At 42.0% G+C, this 25,325-nt stretch overlaps 1 protein-coding gene and 1 pseudogene across 3 annotated transcripts in view; one reads left to right on the top strand and one right to left on the bottom strand.

Annotated features, from left to right (window-relative positions):
• The window catches only part of SERGEF (secretion regulating guanine nucleotide exchange factor), a 227,113-nt gene that overhangs the window by 143,500 nt on the left and 58,288 nt on the right, over window positions 1–25,325 (bottom strand). The window lies entirely within an intron of this gene.
• On the top strand, window positions 347–8,727 carry LOC122914638 (annotated as a pseudogene).

Consider the following 25,325-nt stretch of genomic DNA (forward strand, 5'->3'; position numbering starts at 1 on the left):
TCCTACTTTAAGCCAGTCTATCAACACAAACCTCCTGACAGCATTTGCTCACTTTGTGTCTCTGCGTCATATTTTGGTAATTCTTGCAATATTTCAAACTTTTTCAATATTATTATATCTGTTATGATGATCTGGGATCAGTCATCTTTGATGTTATTATTATAACTGTTTGGGGATGCTACAAACTATACCTATATAATAAAATGAACTTAGTAAATGTGTGTTCTGACTGCTCCATGAACCAGCCATTCCCCCATCTCTCTTCCTCTCCCTGGGTCTCCCTATTCCCTAAGACACAAAAATATTGAAGAGAGGCCAATGAAAAACCCTAAAATGGCCTCTATGTTCCAACGAAAGGAAGAATCACACACCCCTCACTTTAAATCAGAAGCTAGAAATGATTAAGCTTAGTGAGGAAAGCATGTCGAAAGCTGAGACAGGCTAAAATCTCAGCCTCCTGGAACAGTTAGCCAAGTTATAGACACACAGGAAAAGTTCTTAAAGGAAATTCCGAATGCTACTCCAGTGAACAAACTGTAAGAAAGTGAAACAGCCTTATTGCTAATAAAGAGAAGGTTTTAGTGGTCTGGACAGCACATTCAACAAGGGGCAACATTCCCTTCAGCCAAAGTCTAATCCAGGGCAAGGTCCTAACTCTCCAATCCTATGAAGGCTGAGAGAGGCGAGGAAGCTGCAGAAGTAGTCTGAAGCCAGCAGAGGTGGGTTCATGAGATTTAAGGAAGGAAGCCAAATCCAAAACATCAAAGTGCAAATGAGTGCTGATGTAGAAGCTGCAGCAAGTTATCCAGAAGATCTAAGCTAAGATACTTCTGAAGGTGGTTACACTGAATGACAGATTTTCAATGTAAGTGAAACAGGCTTCTATTGGAAGAAGTTGTCATCTAGAACTTTCATAGCTAGAGAGAAGTCAATGCCAGGCTTCAAAGCTTTAAAGGAGAGGTTGACTCCCTTATTAGGGGCAAATACAACTGCTGACTTTCAGTTGAAGCCAGTGCTCATCTACCATCTCCAAAATCCTATGGCCTTTAAGAATTATGCTAAATCCACTCTGCCACTCACGCCTTGCAAGTGGAACAACAAAGCCTACATGACAGCACATCTGTTTACAAACTGGTTTACTGAATATCACAAGCCCACTGTTGAGACCTACTGATCAGAAAAAAAGATTCCTTTGAAAACATTACTGCTCATTGACAATGCACCTGGTCACCCAAGAGCTCAGATGGAGACGAATGCTCTTTTCATGCCTGCTGACACAATATCCATTCTGCAGCCCATAGATTGAGGAGTAATTTTGACTTTCAAGGCTTATTACTTAAGAAATAGTCATTCCTATTTTGACTGTCAAGGCTTATTACTTAAGAAATATTAATTCCTAAGGCTATAGCTGCCATAGGCACTGATTCCTCCAATGGATCTGGGTAAACTGAAAACCTACTGGAAAGGATTCAACATTCTACATGCCACCAAGAACATCTGTGATTCCTGGGAAGAAGTCAAAATATCAACATGAGGAGGAGGAGTCAAGATGGCGGAGAAGGAGCAGGCTGAGATTACTTCAGCTAGCAGGAGATCAGCTAGATAGCTTATCTAAAGATTGCAAACACCTGCAAATCCATCGGCAGATCGAAGAGAAGAAGAATAGCAATTCTAGAAACCGAAAACAACCACTTTCTGAAAGGCAGGACTGGCGGAGAAGTGAATCCAAAGCAACGGGAAGATAGACCCCGGGGGGAGGGGCCGGCTCCCGGCAAGCGGCAGAGCAACGGAGCACAAAATCAGGACTTTTAAAAGTCTGTTCCGCTGAGGGACATCGCTCCAGAGGCTAAACCGGGGCGAAGCCCACGCAGGGTCGGCGTGGCCTCAGGTCCCGCAGGGTCACAGAAGGATCGGGGGTGTCTGAGTGTTGCAGAGCTTGTGGATATTGGAACGGGAAGGCCGGCTACAGAGACAGAGCCGACAGTAAGCTCGCATCTCGGTGTTGCCTTGAACCGGTCGCAGGCTCGGTGAGCTCCGAGTGCAGCCGGAGGTCAGGCAGACGGGAGTTACTGGGCGCTGTTCTCTGAGGGCGCACTGAGGAGTGGGGCCCCGGGCTCTCGGATCCTCCGGGCCAGAGACCAGGAGGCCGCCATTTGTATTTCCATCCTCCGGAACTGTACGGAAAGCGCTCAGGCAACAAACGCTCCTGAAAGCAAACTCGAGTGGATTACTCAGCCCAGCCCCTGGTAAGAGCGGTGCAATTCTGCCTGGGGCAAAGACAGTTGAGAATCACTACACCAGGCCCCTCCCCCAGAAGATCAACAAGAAATCCAGCCACGACCAAATTCACCTACCAAGGAGTGCGGTTTCAATACCAAGGAGAGCAGCAGAATTCCAGAGGAGGAGAAAGCAAAGCACAGAACTCATGGCTTTCTCCCTGTGATTTTTTAGTCTTGCAGTTAATTTAATTTTTTTTTCATTTTTTTTTTGCTTCTTCTGCTAAAATTTTTTTTAACTTTTACCCTTTTCTTTTTTAACATTTTTTAACTAGTTTATCTAATATGTATATTTTTTTCTTTTTTATACTTTTCTTTATTCGTTTTCTTTTTTTAATTCTTTTCTTTTTTTTCTTTTTTTCTTTTTTTTTTTCCTTTCTTTCTTTTTGAACCTCTTTTTATCCCCTTTCTCCCCCCTCACGATTTGGGATCGCTTCTGATTTGGTTAAAGCATATTTTCCTGGGGTTGTTGCCACCCTTTTAGTATTGTACTTGCTCCTTCATATACTCTTATCTGGACAAAATGACAAGGCGGAAAAATTCACCACAAATAAAAGAACAAGAGGCAGTACCGAAGGCTAGGGACCTAATCAATACAGACATTGGTAATATGTCAGATCTAGAGTTCAGAATGACAATTCTCAAGGTTCTAGCCGGGCTCGAAAAAGGCATGGAGGATATTAGAGAAACCCTCTCGGGAGATATAAAAGCCCTTTCTGGAGAAATAAAAGAACTAAAATCTAACCAAGTTGAAATCAAAAAAGCTATCAATGAGGTGCAATCAAAAATGGAGGCTCTCACTGCTAGGATAAATGAAGCAGAAGAAAGAATTAGTGATATAGAAGACCAAATGACAGAGAATAAAGAAGCTGAGCAAAAGAGGGACAAACAGCTACTGGACCACGAGGGGAGAATTCGAGAGATAAGTGACACCATAAGATGAAAAAACATTAGAATAATTGGGATTCCAGAAGAAGAAGAAAGAGAGAGGGGAGCAGAAGGTATACTGGAGAGAATTATTGGGGAGAATTTCCCCAATATGGCAAAGGGAACAAGCATCAAAATTCAGGAGGTTCAGAGAACGCCCCTCAAAATCAATAAGAATAGGCCCACACCCTGTCACCTAATAGTAAAATTTACAAGTCTCAGTGACAAAGAGAAAATCCTGAAAGCAGCCCGGGAAAAGAAGTCTGTAACATACAATGGTAAAAATATTAGATTGGCAGCTGACTTATCCACAGAGACCTGGCAGGCCAGAAAGAGCTGGCATGATATTTTCAGAGCACTAAACGAGAAAAACATGCAGCCAAGAATACTATATCCAGCTAGGCTATCATTGAAAATAGAAGGAGAGATTAAAAGCTTCCAGGACAAACAAAAACTGAAAGAATTTGCAAACACCAAACCAGCTCTAAAGGAAATATTGAAAGGGGTCCTCTAAGCAAAGAGAGAGCCTACAAGTGGTAGATCAGAAAGGAACAGAGACCATATACAGTAACAGTCACCTTACAGGCAATACAATGGCACTAAATTCATATCTCTCAATAGTTACCCTGAATGTTAATGGGCTAAATGCCCCAATCAAAAGACACAGGGCATCAGAATGGATAAAAAAACAAAACCCATCTATATGTTGCCTCCAAGAAACTCATTTTAAGCCCGGAGACACCTCCAGATTTAAAGTGAGGGGGTGGAAAAGAATTTACCATGCTAATGGACATCAGAAGAAAGCAGGAGTGGCAATCCTTATATCAGATCAATTAGATTTTAAGCCAAAGACTATAATAAGAGATGAGGAAGGACACTATATCATACTCAAAGGGTCTGTCCAACAAGAAGATCTAACAATTTTAAATATCTATGCCCCCAACGGGGGAGCAGCCAACTATATAAACCAATTAATAACAAAATCAAAGAAACACATCCACAATAATACAATAATAGTAGGGGACTTTAACAATCCCCTCACAGAAATGGACAGATCATCCAAGCAAAAGATCAACAAGGAAATAAAGGCCTTAAACGACACACTGGACCAGATGGACATCACAGATATATTCAGAACATTTCATCCCAAAGCAAGAGAATACACATTCTTCTCTAGTGCACATGGAACATTCTCCAGAATAGATCACATCCTCGGTCCTAAATCAGGACTCAGCCGGTATCAAAAGACTGGAATTATTCCCTGCATATTTTCAGACCACAATGCTCTGAAGCTAGAACTCAACCACAAGAGGAAGTTTGGAAAGAACCCAAATACATGGAGACTAAACAGCATCCTTCTAAAGAATGAATGGGTCAACCGGGAAATTAAAGAATTGAAAAAAATCATGGAAACAAATGATATTGAAAATACAATGGTTCAAAATCTATGGGACACAATAAAGGCAGTGTCCTGAGAAAAAAATATATAGTGGTACAAGCCTTTCTCAAGAAACAAGAAAGGTCTCAGGTACACAACCTAACCCTACACCTAAAGGAGCTGGAGAAAGAACAAGAAAGAAACCCTAAGCCCAACAGGAGAAGAGAAATCATAAAGATCAGAGCAGAAATCAATGAAATAGAAACCAAAAAAACAATAGAACAAATCAATGAAACTAGGAGCTGGTTCTTTGAAAGAATTAATAAAATTGATAAACCCCTGGCCAGACTTATCAAAAAGAAAAGAGAAAGGACCCAAATAAATAAAATCATGAATGAAAGAGGAGAGATCACAACTAACACCAAAGAAATACGAACTATTATAAGAACATACTATGAGCAACTCTACGCCAACAAATTTGACAATCTGGAAGAAATGGATGCATTCCTAGAAACATATAAACTACCACAACAAAACCAGGAAGAAATAGAAAGCCTGAACAGACCCATAACCAGTAAGGAGATTGAAAGAGCCATTAAAAATCTCCAAACAAACAAAAGCCCAGGGCCAGACGGCTTCCCGGGGGAATTCTACCAAACATTTAAAGAAGAATTAATTCCTTGGGGCGCCTGGGTGGCTCAGTGGGTTAAGCCACTGCCTTCGGCTCAGGTCATGATCTCAGGGTCCTGGGATCGAGTCCCACATTGGGCTCTCTGCTCAGCAGGGAGCCTGCTTCCCTCTCTCTCTGCCTGCCTCTCTGTCTACTTGTGATTTCTCTCTGTCAAATAAATTTAAAAATAATAATAATAATAATAATAATAATAAAGAATTAATTCCTATTCTCCTGAAACTGTTCCAAAAAATAGAAATGGAAGGAAAACTTCCAAACTCATTTTATGAGGCCAGCATCACCTTGATCCCAAAACCAGACAAGGATCCCATCAAAAAAGAGAGCTATAGACCAATATCCTTGATGAACACAGATGCGAAAATTCTCACCCAAATACTAGCCAATAGGATTCAACAATACATTAAAAGGATTATTCACCACGACCAAGTGGGATTTATTCCAGGGCTGCAAGGTTGGTTCAACATCCGCAAATCAGTCAATGTGATACAACACATCAATAAAAGAAAGAACAAGAACCATATGATACTCTCAATAGATGCTGAAAAAGCATTTGACAAAGTACAGCATCCCTTCCTGATCAAAACTCTTCAAAGTGTAGGGATAGAGGGCACATACGTCAATATCATCAAAGCCATCTATGAAAAACCCACCGCAAATATCATTCTCAATGGAGAAAAACTGAAAGCTTTTCCGCTAAGGTCAGGAACACGGCAGGGATGTCCATTATCACCACTGCTATTCAACACAGTACTAGAAGTCCTAGCCTCAGCAATCAGACAACAAAAGGAAATTAAAGGCATCCAAATCGGCAAAGAAGAAGTCAAATTATCACTCTTTGCAGATGATAGGATACTATATGTGGAAAACCCAAAAGACTCCACTCCAAAACTGCTAGAACTTGTATAGGAATTCAGTAAAGTGTCAGGATATAAAATCAAAGCACAGAAATCAGTTGCATTTCTCTACACCAACAACAAGACAGAAGAAAGAGAAATTAAGGAGTCAATCCCATTTACAATTGCACCCCAAACCATAAGATACCTAGGAATAAACCTAACCAAAGAGGCTAAGAATCTATACTCAGAAAACTATAAAGTACTCATGAAAGAAATTGAGGAAGGCACAAAGAAATGGAAAAATGTTCCATGCTCCTGGATTGGAAGAATAAATATTGTGAAAAAAAATAAATAAATAAAAATTTAAAAAAAGAATAAATATTGTGAAAATGTCTATGCTACCTAAAGCAATCTACACATTTAATGCAATTCCTATCAAAGTACCATCCATCTTTTTCAAAGAAATGGAACAAATAATTCTAAAATTTATATAGAACCAGAAAAGACCTCGAATAGCCAAAGGGATATTGAAAAAGAAAGCCAAAGTTGGTGGCATCACAATTCCGGACTTCAAGCTCTATTACAAAGCTGTCATCATCAAGACAGCATGGTACTGGCACAAAAACAGACACATAGATCAATGGAACAGAATAGAGAGCCCAGAAATAGACCCTCAACTCTATGGTCAACTAATCTTCGACAAAGCAGGAAAGAATGTCCAATGGAAAAAAGACAGCCTCTTCAATAAATGGTGTTGGGAAAATTGGACAGCCACATGCAGAAAAATGAAATTGGACCATTTCCTTACACCACACACAAAAATAGACTCAAAATGGATGAAGGACCTCAATGTGAGAAAGGAATCCATCAAAATCCTTGAGGAGAACACAGGCAGCAACCTCTTCGACCTCAGCCGCAGCAACATCTTCCTAGGAACATCGCCAAAGGCAAGGGAAGCAAGGGCAAAAATGAACTATTGGGATTTTATCAAGATCAAAAGCTTTTGCACAGCAAAGGAAACAGTTAACAAAACCAAAAGACAACTGACAGAATGGGAGAAGATATTTGCAAACTACATATCAGATAAAGGGCTAGTGTCCAAAATCTATAAAGAACTTAGCAAACTCAACACCCAAAGAACAAATAATCCGATCAAGAAATGGGCAGAGGACATGAACAGCCATTTCTGCAAAGAAGACATCCAGATGGCCAACAGACACATGAAAAAGTGCTCCATATCACTCGGCATCAGGGAAATACAAATCAAAACCACAATGAGATATCACTTCACACCAGTCAGAATGGCTAAAATCAACAAGTCAGGAAATGACAGATGCTGGCGAGGATGCGGAGAAAGGGGAACCCTTCTACACTGTTGGTGGGAATGCAAGCTGGTGCAACCACTCTGGAAAACAGCATGGAGGTTCCCCAAAGTGTTGAAAATAGAACTGCCCTATGACCCAGCAATTGCACTACTGGGTATTTACCCTAAAGATACAAACGTAGTGATCCGAAGAGGCACATGCACCCGAATGTTTATAGCAGCAATGTCCACAATAGCCAAACTATGGAAAGAACCTAGATTTCCATCAACAGATGAATGGATAAAGAAGATGTGGTATATATACACAATGGAATACTATGCAGCCATCAAAAGAAATGAAATCTTGCCATTTGCGACAACATGGATGGAACTAGAGCGTATCATGCTTAGTGAAATAAGTCAAGTGAAGAAAGACAACTATCATATGATCTCCCTGATATGAGGAAGTGGTGATGCAACATGGGGGCTTAAGTGGGTAGGAGAAGAATAAATGAAACAAGATGGGATTGGGAGGGAGACAAACCATAAGTGACTCTTAATCTCACAAAACAAACTGAGGGTTGCTGGGGGGAGGGGGCTTGGGAGAAGGGGGGTGGAGTTATGGATATTGGTGGGGGTGTGCTTTGGTGAGTGCTGTGGGGTGTGTGGACCTGGCAATTCATGGACCTGTACCCCTGGGGATAAAAATATATGTTTATAAAAAATAAAAATATATATATATCAACATGAACAGGAGTTTGGAAGAAGCTGATTCCAAGCGCCATGGAGTTTAAGGGGCTCAAGATTTCAGTGGAGGAGGTAATGGCAGGGTGGTGGAAAGAGCAAGAGAATCAGAATGAGAAGTAGAGCCTGAAGATGGGACCGAATGGCTGCCATCTCATAATAAAACCTGAACAGACGAGGAGTTGCTTCTTAGGGCTGAGCAAAGAAAGTGGTTTCTTGAGATGGAATCTACTGGTGAAGATGCTGTGAAGATTGCTGGAATGACAACAAACAATTTAGAATGTTACATAAAGTTATCTGATAAAACAGCAGCAGGGCTTGGGAGGACTGACCCCAGTTCTGAAAGGAGTTCTTCTGTGGGTGAAATGCTGTCACACAGCATCGCATGCCACAGAGAAATTGGCTGTAAAGGGAAGAGCCAATCAGTGCGGCAAACTTCATTGTTCTTTTCTCTTAACAAATTGGCACAGCCACCCCAACCTCCAACAGCCACCACGCCGATCAGTCAGCAGCCATCAACACCGAGGCAAGACCTTCCAGCAAAAAGATTAGAACTCCGAAAGCTCAGATGATGGTTAGTGCTTTTCAGCAAAAAAGTTTTGTTTTTTTAATTTTTTTTAAGATTTTATTTCTTTAACAGAGAGATAGAGAGTACAAGTAGGCAGAGCAGCAGGCAGAGGGAAAAGGAGAAAAGCAGGCTTCCTAACCAGCAGGGAGCCTGAAGCGGGACTCAGCCCAGGACCCTGGGATCATGACCTAAGCCAAAGGCAGAAGCTTAATTGACTGGACCACCCAGGTCCCCACAAAAAAGTATTTATTAATTACGGTACATACACTGGGTTTTTTAAAGACATAATGCTATTGAACACTTAACAGACTACAGTGTAGTATAAACATAACTTTTATATGTGGTGGGGAACCAAAAAATTCGTTTGACTCACTTAATTGCAATACTTGCTTTATCGGTCTGGAACCAAACCTTTAATATCCCCAAGGTAATTAATGCTGATCATGGCACAATTTTTAGGAGCAAAAATTTAGACCTAAATTTCCATAAATAATCACATGAACCATCCCACATCCAAATAATGGAATATTACTTTTTAATGCTGAGTAATTATTAAAGAATATTTAATAGCATGGAAGAAATGTTCCCAATATAACCACAGGTGGAAAATTTGGATATAAAGCAAACATATAATACACATATCTTGTTTTTTTTTTAAAAAAAAATGCATGTAGAAGATGGAAAATGCCTTAGAATGTTTTAAGTGGTTTTCTCTATTAAAATTATGGATGATTTTGATGTTCTGTAATTCTACAACGAGCATTGAGCATGCACTATTTTTATAACCAGAAATTTAAAATTAAAACATCTTTGTCCTACCTACCTCCCAGAATAGTGATAAAAACAAATATGAAGGATGAGCTTTCCAACAGTAAGGATGACCCTAAAATGGAATTTGTGGGGAGAGGACTCATGACCCCTGATGTTAGATTCCAGACGTTAGCAACCTGGAATTCTAGAGTCCTCTGTGAGATCTCCCCATCCACAAGATGTGTCCTGCATTATTAGCGGGACAGGGCTGGATTGGGTTCGTCCCATCCTTTCTGCCTAGTGCCCTAATGCCCAGGATAAGGTAAGCAGTCAGTGGCCAAGAAAGACAGACCCTAGGGAACCAACCCTAGTAGCCAATGGCAACTGTGCCCTTACCAGCTACTAACTCCCCAAGTGGTGAAGGCCCTTCTGGTCAGCAAGCATGTTGCTGGGACCTCTGCTACTGGCTCCAGAATATGGTGCTCATGATAACATCCCTGGGAACCTGGTCCTGAGGCTTCACTCTGCAGCTATAGTCCCAGGCATGCCATGGGAGAGGAAAGAATAAGTGAGTGTATCAAATACAACCCTCAGATATTTTTTGTTTGGCCCACCAAGCATTTTAAAGGACAGTATACCTGAGTCGGGGTTTGGCTTGGTCAAAATACAGTATAAGCTGCTTACCTTATACCTACACCCCTACAGGCACCAAAACCTATGACAGAGGGGAAAACCCAGACTCAGAGGACAATGATTTATTCAAGACCATGCAGCAAGTTACTGACAAACTGGGTCTAGAACCTGGGTTTCCTGACTTCTGGTTCAGTGTGTTACATTATAGAATTGCTGGTTCTCCAGAGATTCTACACCCCTTCTAGTAGGAGGCACCCCTGGCAAATTTTACCTCCTGTGGATCTCTTTGCTGAGGATGACAGGAGACTTTAGTTATTATTTTAGGTTGTCAGTGACCAAAACATGGGGGAAGACGTTCATATTCGGGATGCAGAAATAATTGACAGTGGGCAAGCAGGAAAAGACAGGACATAGTAGTAATGAGGGGCTGAGGAGACAGGAGAGCCCCTGCCTCTGTAGGACAGGTGATAGCGAACCACGTTAAAGAAAGTGAACACAGAACCTTAATGGTAAGCAGATGCTTGAGCAAAGCTGTACTCATCCATACTGCTCTCCAGAGAAGACAGGAAGGAGTACTCCAAGAATTAGAGGAAGCTAAATTGATGAAATGAAGGAGATAGAGGTAGTAATCCACTTCTGCCTTGGTTTCTTGGTCCTCCCTGGCTTGGCTGTAGCCTTGCTCTCATCCCCGTGAAATGTATGGGACAGCGCATGATAATGCGAGAAACTCTGAGTGAATGTTACATTCTGGACTTCCTCTCTAAGAGAGTGACTCTGTTACCTAGGGAAGGGGAAGAAGGAGTTTAGTGCTGTGCTATATTTTCCTTACCTTTTCTTATTTTTCCTAGTCTCAGAAAACAAATGACAAAAGAGTGGAAGATGCGGTGGGGGTGGGAGGAACGGAGTGGTGAGGCAAGAGAGAGACAAAGGAAGATTAGGGTAGAGGAAAAAAGGAGGAGGAGAAAAGCAAATAAACAAGTTAGATGACAAGGCAGGAAACAGGAGAGTTTTTTTCTTTCTAACTTAAAAAGAAAGATGGACTTCATTACTCTGATTTCTAGCAACCCGCTGACCTGTCTCTGTCTCCCTCCCGAGCCTGTGGGCTTCCAAGGTCAGGACATATCAAGTTGCATCAGGCAAAAGCATTTGCGTGTGGACAGAAAAATCAGCCTCTCTCCAGCACCTTGTCTTCTTGCACCAGAATGCTGTGAACTGCCATGAGTCTTCTCAGCTGGGAGGACTGCTAACAACAGTGAATTAATTTGGCCATTTTCCTGCACAAAGCTGGGGTGCCCCACCTCACTGCAGGAATAGTGTGCTGCTGGTTTCCTCAGGATCACCAGGTGTGCCCAGGCATCACAGGCAATGCGACTCCTGAGGGACTCCTGAGGGACGGCAGCCTGAAGTGGGGGAGGGACGGGGCAGGGAAGGCCGCCAATGAGCCAGCAGGAAGCCAAGACCCGATGGGTATTCCCAAAGTGCAAACACACAGAAAAGGCCAGCCTCCGGGTCAAATTCATAGTCAGTGAAGCCCTGTCCATCTGGCAGCAGATGGCTCTTCTATTCTAGACTTGGGTCATTCCCCTTGAGAAAACCTCTTTGATAATGTGTTGTCAGTCCCTTTCTCAATTTGCACAGAAGGCTCAGACATTACCAAGACATGCAACCAAGAACACCACCACGAAGATTCTCAGCAATACTTGGGAAGGAGGAGGAACAGAGTTATTTGCTTGTTTTATTTTTAATTAAAGGTGTTAACTGCAGAGGAAAGAGCCCCAGAAAAATCCTTTCTAATAACCCAGGCAGTGCACTCTTCTTAAAATCCTTTCTAATAATAGCACACTCTCCAGCCTGGCTGCTCCTTCACTCTTCCAGTCTAGCAAAGAAGGGGAGAGTTGAAGGGGGTCTATCAGATCAATGGAGTCCATTCCTGTAGGCTCAACAGGGAGGGTGGAAGAGCACTTTACAGACCAAAGAGAGGAATCAGAGGAAACCCAAGCCATCCCACACCCTCAGCACTCCTCTCAATGTGCTAATGTGCTAATATCCCAGAATGCTAACAGGGCCGCCTCAGGGACTGAAAAACATGGTGCACCGGGAGTCAGGACATCGGACTGGCAGGCCCAGCTCTGCCACTGACCTGCTGTGCAGCCCGACACTGGGTGCTTAGCTTCTCTGAGTGCCAGTGTCCCCATCTATGAAACAGGCGATGTGTACCTAATATTATTGCCTATTAGAATTTCATATATAGGGTATCATGCACTGTGTGCTCTCCTATGTAAGGGTTCTTTTCCCTCAGAATAATGTTTTTGAGATTTCATCCATGTTGCCTGATGTACCATTTTGGTCCTTTTGAATTGTATGATTATACCACATTTCTTTATCCATTCTCCAGTTGATGGATGCTTAAACAGTTCCCAGTTTGGGACCATTACAAATAAAGATGCTACTTTCTGTCTTTATGATTTTGCCTACTCTAGGTACCTGAAGTAAGTGAAATCATCCATTGCCTTTTACGACTGGCTTCTACCACTTAGCATAATTTCCTCAAAGTTCATCCATGTTGTAGCATGTATCAGAACTTCCTTCCTTCTTCAGGCTCAATCATACTCCATTGAATGTCTTTCCCACATTTTGCTTATCCATTCATCTGTCAATGGGCACTTGGTTGCTTCTACCTTTTGGCTCTTGTGAAACTCTATTACAAATACTCTTCAAGATCCTGCTTTCAATTCTTTGGAATACACACCCAGAAAAAAAATTGCTGGATCATATGGTAGTTCTATATTTAATATTTTGAGGAACCACCAGACTGTTTTCCACAGCAGCTGTACCATTTTACATTTCCACCAACAGTACAGCAGATTCCAAATTCTCTACATCCTGGCCAACACTTGTTACTTTCTGTTTTGGAGCTTTTTTGTTATAGCAGCCATCCTAATGAGCGTGAGGTGGTATCTCATTGGGGTTTTCGGTTTTTTCTAAGTATGGTTGACATATAACGTTATGTTAGTTTCAGATGTACAATACAGTGATTTGACAATTCTAATCATTATGCAATGCTCACTCTAATAAATGTAGCTAGCATCTGTCACCATGTAATTGTGGTTTTGATTTGCATTTCCATACTGATTAGTGATGTTGAGTATCTAGTCATATGCTACTAGCCATTTGTATATCATCTTTGTTTTAGAAGATTACTTATTTATTTAAGAGCGAGAGAGAGAGCGAGCGAGCAGGGGTTGAGGATGGAGGCGTAATGGGAGAGGGAGAGGGAGAGAATCTCGAGCAGACTACCTGCTGACCACAGAGTCTGCTTGAGATTCTCTCCATCTCCCTCTCCCATTGCCCCTCCCCTCCCCACCCCCTGCTCAATCTCACAGCCCTGAAGTCATGACTCAAGCCTCATCCAAGAGTTGAACACTTAATGACTAAGGCATCCAGGAGTCCCTGTATATCATCTTTAAAGAAATATCTATTCAAGTTTTTTTGCCCATTCTTTAATCAAGTTATACATATTTTTTTGTTGACATACTATAGTTTTATAGCAAATCTTCAAGTCAGGAAATGTGAATCCTCCAAATTTATTCTTTTTCAAGATTCCTTTGGCTATTCAAGGTCCCTTACATTTCCATACATGTTAGAGTCAGGTTGTCTATCTCTACCTCTAAAAAAGCCATCTGGGATTTTGAATGGGATTGCTTTAATCTACAAATCTATTTGGGGAGAACAGACAGTAACATTGAGTCTTTCAATCCATGAACATGATACTTCTCTCCATTCACTTATGCCTTCTTTAACTTCTCACAGCACTATTTTATAATTTTTATGTATAGGTCTTCCATATTCTTTTGTTAGTTTATTACCTAAAATTTTATGCTTTATAATATCATTTGAAAAGAAATTGTTTTTCTTCAATTTTTATTTACTTTTTTAAAGTAGGCTCCACACCTAGTGTAGAGCCCAACATGGGGCTTGAACTCATGACCCCAAGATCAAGACCAGAGCTGACATCAAGAATCAGATACTTGGGTGCCTGGGTGGCTCAGTGGGTTAAGCCTCTGCCTTCGGCTCAGGTCATGATCTCAGGGTCCTGGGATCGAGTCCCGCATTGGGCTCTCTGCTTGGCAGGGAGCCTGCTTCCTCCTCTCTCTCTGCCTACTTGTGATCTCTCTCTGTCAAATAAATAAATAAAATCTTAAAAAAAAAAAAAGAATCAGACACTTAACTCATTGAGCCACCTAGGTACCCCAAAAATTCCTTTTTAAAGATCTTCCAATTAGGGGCGCCTGGGTGGCTCAGTGGTTTAAGCCTCTGCCTTCGGCTCAGGTCATGATCTCAGGGTCCTGGGATCGAGCCCCACGTCGGGCTCTCTGCTCAGCAGGGAGCCTGCTTCCCCCTTCTCTCTCTCTGCCTGCCTCTCTGCCTACTTGTGATCTCTCTCTATCAAATAAATAATCTATAAAAAATCATTTAAAAAAAAGATCTTCCAATTATTTGCTACTGCTATATAAAAAATATAATCAATTTCTGAACGTTGACTTTGTACTCCATTAAATACACTTATTTTATAGATTCCTCATGATTTTCTATGTCAACAATCATGCCATCTGTGAACAAAAAGAGAATTGTTTATTCTTTTCTTAAGATTTTATTTATTTATTTGAGAGAACGAGAGCAAGTACAAGCTGGGGAGGGGCTGATGAGGAGAGGGAGAAGCAGGGTCCCTGCAGGGAGCCCAACATGGGCTCAATCCCAGGCCCCTGGGATCATGACCTGAGCCCGCTTAACCTACTGAGCCACCCAAACACCCCCTGCTTATTCTTTTCTGACTGTTAAGACTTTGGTTGCTTTTTCTAACTTTATGGCACTCACTAGAACCTCCATCCAGTATGACGTTGAACAAAAAAGATAAGAGAAAACATATTTGCCTTATTCTGATCTTAGGAGAAACACCTTCCATTTTTCACAATTATGACATTTGCATTTTTTTAAATTTATTTATCTCAGAGAGAGAGAGAGAGATCACAAGTAGGCAGAGAAGCAGGCAGAGGGAGGGGGAAGCAGGCTCTCCACTGTGCAGAGAGCGAGGCTGATGTGGAGCTCAGTCCCAGGACCCTGAGATCATGACCTGAGACGAAGGCAGAGTCTTAACCCACTGAGCCACCCAGGCGCCCCGACATTTGCATTTTATAAATATCCCTTATTAGATTGCGGAACTTTCCTTCCATTTTTTTTTTTTTTAAGTAGGGCTCCATGCCCAGTGTAGAGCCCAACCAGGGCTTGAACTAAAACCCCAAGATCAAAACCTGAGCTAAGATCAAGAGTTGGATGCTCAACTGACTGAGTTACACAGGCATCTTCCCTTCTATTTCTAATTTGCCAAGAGTTTTTATCACAAATACATGTCAAATTTTTTTCCAGCTTTACTGAGGTATAGTTGATGAATAAAAATTGTATATATTAAAGATATACAAAGAGATTTGATATAGACATATACTGTGAAATCATTAACACAATCAAACTAACACATCCATCACTTCACCTCACAGTTACTATTTTTGTGTGTTATGTGTGTGGAAAGAATACTTAAGATAACTTTCAGCAAATTTCAAACACATAATATAGTATTACTAACTACAGTCACCATACTACATACTGGTCTCCAGAATTTATTCATCCCACATAACTGGACCTTTTGTACCCTTTGCCCAACAACTCCCTATTTTTCCACATGGCAACCACCATTCTATTTTGCTTTTATGAGTTCAACTTTTCTAGATTCCACATTTAAGTGAGATCATGCAGTATTTGCCTTTTTGTGTTCGGCTTATTTCACTTAGCATAATGTCCTCCAGATTCATCCATATTGTCACAAATGGCAGGGTTTCCTCTTTTTTGAGGATGTATAATATTCCTCTGTGTGTGTATGAGAGAGAGAGAGAGAGACATTTTCTTTACCCATTCATCCATCATGTCTTAGCTACTATGAATAATGCTGCAATAAACACGGAAGTGCTGCTGCCTCTTCAAGATACTGATTGCAGGGGCATGTGGGTGGCTCAGTCGTTGAATGTCTGCCTTTGGCTCAGGTCACGATTGGGATCGAGCCCTGCATGGGGCTCCCTGTTCAGTGGGAAGCCTGCTTCTCCCTCTCCCACTTCCCTTGCTTGTGTTCCTTCTCTCCCTGTGTGTCTCTCTCTCACCGTGTCTCACTGACATATTCTGTCAAATAAACAAATAAAATATTTTAAAAATATATATATACTGATTTCATTTCCTTTGGATATATACCCAGAAGTGGGATTGTTAGATCATACAGTAGATCTATTTTTAAATTTTAAGTTTTTGAGAAAACATCATACTGTTTTCCATAATACATGTTACCAATTTACATTCCCACTAATTAAGTACAAGGGTTTCCTTTTCCTTGTCAGCATTTGTTATCTCTTGTCTTACTGTCTTGTCTTATACCTAAGATGTATACAGTGATATCACATTGCAATTTTTTTGCTGTTTTTTCTGTATCTAATAAAATGATTATATGATTTTTCTTCTTTATTTTGTTAGTATGGAGAATTATATTTTTTTCCCCAAATGTTAAAGTAAGTTTTCATTCCTGGGATAACACAGCTTGGTCATGGATGAATTATCCTTTTTATATACTGCCAGATTTGATTTGCTAATATTTTGTTAAAGATTTTTCTATCTATGTTTATGAGAGATTCTAATCTGTAGTTTTCTTTTTCTGTAATTTCTTTGTTGGGTTCACAAAATAGGTTGGGAAGTGTTCACTCCTCTTTCTCTACTTTCTGAAAGAGTTTGTGTAAAACTGTGTTTTTCCCTTAAATATCTGATAAAAATTACCGGTTAAACCACCCAGGCCTAAAAAGTTCTTTGCAGGAAAGTCTTCAATAATGAATTGATTTCTTTAACAAATATATAGCTGTTCAGATTTTCTAATTCAGTTGTGTCAGTTTTGGTTAAACTGAATTTTTTTTTCAAAAATGTATCCATTTTATCTAATTTGCCAAATTTATTGGGACAATAGTGTTCAGAATATTTCTTTAGTATCCTTTAATGTCTATGAAGTCTGTAGTGACATACATGCTTTCATTACTGGATAATACTGGTATTCTGTCATCTCTTTCTCTTTTTCCTTATATGTTCAGCTAGGGTTTCATCAATTTTGTTGAGCTTTTCAAAGAATTGCTTTCGGTTTTGTCATTTTTCTGTATTTTTGTCTTTTCTATTTCATTAATTTCTGCTCTTACCTTTATTATTTCCTTCTTTCTACTTTGCATTTACTTTTCCTTTTTTCAGCTTCTAAAGATGGAACATGAAGTCACTGAATCTTGTCCTTTCTTCTTTTCTAATACACGCCCATTTAAAGACATAAACTTCCTTCAAAGCACTGCTTCAGCTATCTTCTACCAATGTTGAAGTGTTCTATTTTTATTAACATTCACTATGAAATTTTTAAAAATCCTCCCATTTTGAAATAAACTCAGAGAAAATTTTAAGAACTATATGAAGAGCACCTATTTACCCTTTACTTATTTCATATTCCCCAGGTATTACCATTTACCATCTTTGCTCTGTATTACCTTCCCTCCTTTTCTCCAATTTTTTCTGAACTACCTGTGAGGAATTTGGCAAACTGATGCACTACCACTCCAAAATACATTAATGTATTTGTCAACCAAGCTGTCAACACTCTCTACATAGCAACAATTCAACCATAAAACTAAAAAGTTAACACTGGTATATAATCACCAACAAAACTTCAGACTCCATTTAGGTTTCACCAGTTGTTCCTATAGTGTCCTTTACAACAAAAAGATCCATACATTTCATTTAGTTGCCTAGTCGCTTTAGAGTCCTTTTGATCTGAAACTATTACTCAGACTTTCCTTGACCCTCAGGACCTTAATTTTATGAAGAATGGGCCTGCTTTTGGTCACTCTCCAGTTCCTTCAGCTGGTTCTTTTTTTCCTTTTGTCTGAGTTTACAGTTGTTTTCTGTTGGAATGTTAGTCCAAAAGAACTATTCCACCAAAACCAGAAATGGAATCAAGATGGAATTTAATCCTCTTCTGACCACAGATCCCACCTGAAAAATGTGCCTGTCTTTGTTTGACTAGCACGACAGTTCTCCTATCTACGAAACAGGCACAGTTCCATTATGCAGCCTCATAGCATTTCATATAATTTTCCCAAATATCTATCATTATTATTATTATTAAGTGATGCCTATATAGTTAAAAAATCAGGAAGTACAGAAAGGAGGTACCAAATGAAAAGAAAAAGTCCCCCTCCTAACATTAAAAAGAATTGCATTTAATGGGACAAATCTCTCTCTAACACTAGGCTTGGCACATCAGTGATAGGAAAAATAAAGGAAACTCTGGCCAGGAATCAAAAGATCTAAGTTTCCAGTCAATCTCCAACTCTAAAAACGGCTTTAGGTACGTTACTTATGCACGCAAAAAGTATTTACTCAGCTCCTAGTAACATATTTAACTATTCTATGCCTCAGTTTTCTGAGAAATGCACATAACACTATCCATCTTTTCTATTTGTCTCATAGGCAGGAGAAAAATGATGCAATATTGTGTGTTTGAACTGCTAAAAGTTGAAAGCATAATACAAATGTAACAATATATCAGGTATTAAACCTCTAGAAAAATTAACCATGGAAATCAAAAGCCTTAGTTGGAATACAGGAGACAAATTAAAGATGACGTGGGAATGGAAGAATCTATACTATTTAGTTTCATACTATTATACTATCTATACCTCTACTATCCAATACAGTAGCTACCGTAAATACAGCCATTTAGATTTGAATTAAAATAAAATAAATGTAAAATTCAGTTCTTCTGTCACACTAGCCACATGTCAAGTGCTCAGTAGCCACAGGTGGTTATCAGCTACTGTACTGGACTGATACAGACCATTTTAATTATAATGGAAAGTTTTACTGGACAGTACTGACCCATTTACACTCTGTATATTCTTCATTGCCTGATATTAATGTTGTTGCTGAGGAATGAATACACAGCAGCTAGCCTTCCACTATAAAACAAAACAAAAATTCTCAAAGCTAAAAGAAATCCACATAGGTAAGAGTGCTAACCAAATCAGAACAGTACTGGGCTTAGTGCTTTGGAAGACCCCTAGAACTGGTTCTCATCAGAGAGATTAGGAAACTGAAGCCCAGGGAAGCAGGGTCTCTGGCCCCAGGTGCCACAGTGAATTCACATTAGAGTTCAACATGGAATCCTGGTATATCATAGCATAGGCCTGGCAGTAGGCTCTGTCACTTATTAGCCACATAGCCTTGGATGGGTAACCACCCCGGAGCCTCACTCTCATCATCTGCAAACTGAGGAATAATAATCCCAACTCCGCTGGGTTGTCATGAAGATTAAAGAGATGATGTCTCGAAAGCGCTTGGCAGAAAACCTGGCACCCCACCGGGACTTGGTGAATGCCACCTGCTGTCATCATTAACGAATATACTGCTCTTTCCACTGTACCACAAGCTGAGCAGGAAGGCTTTGGCCACCAGATGCATCATCGTCACAGAGCTGGGGAGTGTAGGAAGGAACAGGGAAATGATGCAGCTTGGCGAAATGGGCCAGAGGAGCAGAATGATAAATGCATTGTACAGCAGCAGCTACAGAACCGCGCCGGCAAGTCCCCATGCCGTAGCAGAAATTTCACCTTGAGGGGCGCAAAGGCAAATGTACCATTTGCATGCCTCTGTGTTCTTACCTTTAAAAAAGGCATGTGAGGGATGGAGCCCTGCAGACGGAGGAAGATGTTTATGTTTCTATAACCCTCATGCTGAGACAAATGGAGGAGTCAGCATTCTGTTTTTATTCTTCTCCCTCCAGAAGTAATATATCACAATTCTGTTAGCTACCAACACTGCGATCCTACCACAGGCCTCTCCAAGCTGGCTTCAGAGTGGGTGGAGCTCTCCCCAAGGCTTCTCTAGGTCCCCCCTGTGTGCCCTAGCCCCTCGTCCCCTGCCTGGTGGGGCATGAGATCCAAAACAACTGTAAAATACAGTGTCTACTCTGCAGCACCAAACGCTCTCTTCTGGAAGACCGACCACCACACATGAGGCGATCAGATATTAGAGGAAAGTCAAATAGCAGCAAGTGATTTGGTCTCTAAGTGAGAAGAGGTTTCCATCTCATTCCATAACAAATCCTAACCACGTGCTTTCTGACAGATACTACACCATGCACGAATGATACGGCTGCAACCAAGACATAGTATCTGTCCTCAAGCAGATTCTACTTGAAATGGCGACTGGAATTGCCCACCAGAAATTCAGCTGGGTAAAATCTAATCTGAGTCTGTGAAGTGGTACAATTTTGATTTGCAGATAAGGGAAGTGGGATTGGGATATTCCAAACCTCATCCTTGCTGTTGCTCGGAATGGAAACAGAAGCCCAAGAAGGGACCACGAGGAATTACAATATCTTTTCTCAGCTCTTCAAAGGCACACTGTGTCATCGCAGCTTTAAAGTGGCAGTTTCTGCGGAAGGAAAGCCACTCAGCTGTTCTGTGCACCTGCCCTAGCCTGTGCCTCAGCTCCAAAGAGACAAGAATGAGCTGTTGAAGGCTCTACCTCTCCCGGCACCAGTGGGGCAAGCACCATTCACAGTCACCTCTTTCTCTTCCAGCCTAGTAAGCCACCATCCAGGCACCTGTATGTCCTCTAACCACAACAAACAAATAGAGCCACCATGTTAGCTCTATTTCCTAGCTGTGTCCTTAGACAAGTTACTTCACAAGTTTCAGTTTCCTCATCTGTACAACAGGGATAAAACCGTACATGATTCCCCGGCATCAGTAAGAACTGAAAGCGATCATTAAACGGTGCTAAGTGCCACACATGGTACACGGTCAATGACCAACAGATAGAAGCTATCATTATTGTTTCTAAAAAATCCTGTTGTTTCCAATCAAGTCTCCCTTAACTGGTTATTCAAGCCTCCCAACACCATCCTTAGAAAGAACCAGTCTCTTCCTATAGACCCTTCAGGAGCCTAAAAAGGATCTTAACCATGAAACTCAGTCTGGTCCAGCTTTTAAACATCTGCTTGCGGAAGCTCTCCCAAAGACTCCAGGAACTCAGCCAACAACTCTTCCCTGATACGGTCTCTAGATCTCTGGTCACAAATCCTCAGCTCTTACCTGTAGGAGATTTATACTATCAATCACACCCTATTTAGAAAGCTTCAGGAGTTGTGTCCTCCCTGTTGTCATATTCCAAGTCCACAGTTTGAAAGCATCCTGGGTACTCAACCAAGTACTGATGGGTTAAGAGGAACACAAGAATCATGGAAATGACTCACATCAAATTCCAGCTCTACGATAACAGATAACAATTTCCAAAGAGTTATAAGAAATCAAAGTTTCCTGAAAACCCAGAGAAGGTTGGACATGACAAAGAAATCTAGTAATATAACTTACATTTACTGCTTCATAGTTTACAAAATGCTTTCACATTCACAACATCATTTTGACAACTTGGAAAGATAGGCCAAATAAGTATTAATATACAGACATCAAATCTGAGGCTCAGAGAAGTAAAGCAGATTGTCCAAGAATGAAACCACAACATTAAGTCTCTCGATCCATCCAAGTCCTTCTTCTGTTTGTTGTTCCTTGATACATACTCTGTCTTCAAATGATATGCTACTAGTACCAGGCTACTAATTTAAAAAAAAAAAAAATCTCAAAGGGAATCACGTGGAAATAAAACCACAAAGAAGATCCTCAAGAATGACTAAATTACCTTTTTGGAGTAAGGAACGTTCCTCACACAATCCTGGGGGTACTGGCTACCCGACCTACATTTTGTTCAGCAGCTGTGAGCAACTGTGCCCAACCAGCTGGGTCTCCTGAAATGGTGCGTGGCAAGGTCCTCACGGGAGCTACCAGCAGCCTCCCGGTGCCTGCGAGCAGGATCCCACCCTGCCTCCTGCTTCCCTTTCCCCTTCCACTTCTGGCCTCTGTGAAAAGCCAAAAGCTTCACAATTCATGGTAACAGCAGCTGCTCCTTTCGCAAAGATTTCTTCTATTTCTGCTCCCCACAGCCAGTCTCCCCAGTGCTGGGTGATACCATGCATTCAGGGAAAAGAGCTCCCTTCCAGTAGTCATCTGAAGGTGCAGGAGGTCCCTACCACAGGGGTCCCACAGAGAGAGCATCACAAAAGGGAGTTATGTAATCACGCAAAGACTAACTCCCCCTTCTCATCATAATTCGGTGGTCTCTCCACCAATGAGGGTCCTGGGGTTCTGAGGGCCACCTCCCAACAGAATGGCCTGGTTTTGCTTTCTTGTTAGTGATGAAAGCAATGTTTTCTCTTTATCTACCTCAAAAAAGGGGTGCCTACCAGGCAAGGCCTCAGCGGCTCAGGACACTGCAGGCTAAGAAGAGGCTGGAACTCCATGGGAGTAACCTTTGGAAAGAGGCAAGGCTACGGGGCTGGCTCCTCAAACAGCCATCCAATATAAAGTAGCCAGAGGGGCCTGGCAGAGAGTGAGTTGACTGGAGCCAGTGCCAACACCAAAAAGGGCCTCCAAGCAGGAAGCTCCAAGCAGCAGCAACCCTCCAAATAGAGCACATGGCATCTTACTGAGGAATCAGCCATTCGGAACAAGGACCCAGACAGCGCTCAGGGTCCAGGACAGAGTCCAGTCCCTGGGCAATGAGACTGGCAAAATCCATGCCCTGCTCAGAGTATAGAGTTCACGTACAAGGAGAACTGGCACAGAGGTCCAGCTATCCGAATGGGGCTGGTGTGGGAGGGAGAAGGCGCTGAAGAAACACAAAAGGAAGGCCATGGTTCATCAGTCAGCACCCAACAAACTCCAGATCTGGAATCTCGAAAGGGCTCAGGGACAAGGAAGGTGGATGGAAGGTGGACTAGAGCTTCAGGGACAGCAACTAACAGAGCCAAGGAAAGTGTAAGACACTAAACAAAGAAAAACTCAATCTAGAAAGAAAAAAGAAGCAGGTTTGTCAGGCTGGATGGCAGGAATACTAGATGAATGTAAGACGTGATCTTTGTTACCCACTGGGGGATAAGCAGCAATTGTCCAAGCAGCCAAGGGCAAACGGACGCAGAAGAACGGGCCTGTGCAAAAACTTAGACGTATCAAACATCATGATAATTCTGTTGGTTCAGGATAGATGGAAGTGCAGAATGCAAGGGTGAGACTGGTAGAGGGTGAGGCTGGGTGTTCTGACAGGGGCAGGATCAAGAAGAGTTTATGTCAAGCTAGAGATTTTGGACTGCATCCCAGACGGGAAGCCATTGGAAAGTAAGGGCACATGTTCAACCCTGTAACAAGTATCTGCTAAGCACCTACTATGTGCCAGCCACTAATCAAGGTGATGGGGATTCCATGGTGAATAAGGCCCACAACAACCCTGGAATTTATGCTCTAATAACCCCATTCTTCCCACACTGGCCGTGGGGATTACAGACTATGTTTCTCCTTCCCCTTGAGGGTAGAGGCAAGGTCTTACCTTCTTCCATATCCTAAAGGCTTAGCTGAGTTTTTCTTTTTTTTTTTTTTTAGAAAGAAGAGTTTTTCTTTTTTTTTTTTTTTAAAGATTTTATTTATTTATTTGACAGAGAGAGATCACAAGTAGGCAGAGAGGCAGGCAGAAAGAGAGGAGGAAGCAGGCTCCCTGCTGAGCAGAGAGCCCGATGCGGGACTCCATCCCAGGACCCTGAGATCATGACCTGAGCCGAAAGCAGCGGCTTAACCCACTGAGCCACCCAGGCGCCCTTGGCTGAGTTTCTTCTACACAACAGGTTTCCAATAAATGTTTATTGTGGGAATGAATTTTTTTTTTCTGTATTTTCTAAGAGTCTTAAAAAAAAAAAAAAAAAAGGTAAGAACATCACAAAATCAGATGTATATTTTAGTACATCATTCCAACAGCCTGTGGGGGCAGCTGGGATGAGGCCAAACTAGAGACAAGGGGTTCTCACTTGAGAGACAGCCACTGAAATTAGGTGGTAGATAATGGGGGTCCAGGCCAGAGGGACGGTGGCAGAGATGGAGGCAGCCTTAGTCCCCTGGCCACCAGCCCTCACAGAGCTCACACTTCTCCCATTAAACCACCACAGCCTCCTTGAAACCCTCACTGGCTTCTGTTTTCCCTTTAAACCTCTGCATGGTTTACTTCTACCCTGGGACAGCCCAATTTTCAAGGTCAAATGCAACAAAAGACAGCTGGTAAGCTCCAGGGTGAACGTGGGTGCAGCCTTGGGCAGTTGTCACGCTGCAGAGCACGGTGGTGACACGTGAGGTCACTGGGACTATAAATCAGTGCTGATGAATTTCCTCTGCAGCTGGGAGAAAGCAAGCCAGAAGCATCCTTGCTGTCAACACTGATGGCTAACCTCGACAGGAATCCACGCTCTGTGGCACTCCGTGGAGGCTGGCTGTGGATTACCAAGCCTCTGGCCTCCAATATGGTCACTTGTTCTGATTCCAAATCTTGTTTATCAGAAGATCCAGGACAGTTCTGTGTAGCTCCTTAGATCTCAAGTGCTTAAAGATAGGAGAGGGGCTCTGACCCTACTTACCACAAAACCCATATCCAAAACACAGAGCGCGTGGTATGCTATGAACCTAATAGCATCTGTACAGCACTTGAGAGTTTATAAAAACCCTTCTCTATCTTATTTTCATACTCCAATAATCCTGTGGGCAAGATACAGCAGATATTATTACTCCCACTTTGGAGAGGTCGACTGACCCAACATCACAGCGATTGTGGGTGACAGAGCAGAAATTCCATCCCAGGTCTCACGCCACATTCAAGACTGCCCCTCAGACCTCCCCTGTCCAGCAAGCACTATGGTTTCCCAAAGTCATGGGTTAACCTCACTGCCCTGGTCCTTGCTGAGGCTATCCTCTTCCTCCTGCTGTTCTCAGAAGACACCAACCCAGACTGCAAGTGTGGAGAGAACCACCGTTCTCACTACCGCCTAGTGAGAGCCAGGGCCAAAGCCAGAGCCCAGGGCCACAATGGCGTCAGAACTGTCCCAAAAGGAAGCTGTTGGTAGACGGGGCTGGCGATGAGAATGAGGGCTCCAAGTGCCAGATTCCAGCCCCGGCACTGTGTCACCATGTGCCATGTAACCCAGGGTTCATGAAAGCTTTCTCTCGG

Source organism: Neovison vison, chromosome 7 (assembly GCF_020171115.1).
Source record: "Neovison vison isolate M4711 chromosome 7, ASM_NN_V1, whole genome shotgun sequence".
NCBI classification, from domain to species: domain Eukaryota; kingdom Metazoa; phylum Chordata; class Mammalia; order Carnivora; family Mustelidae; genus Neogale; species Neogale vison.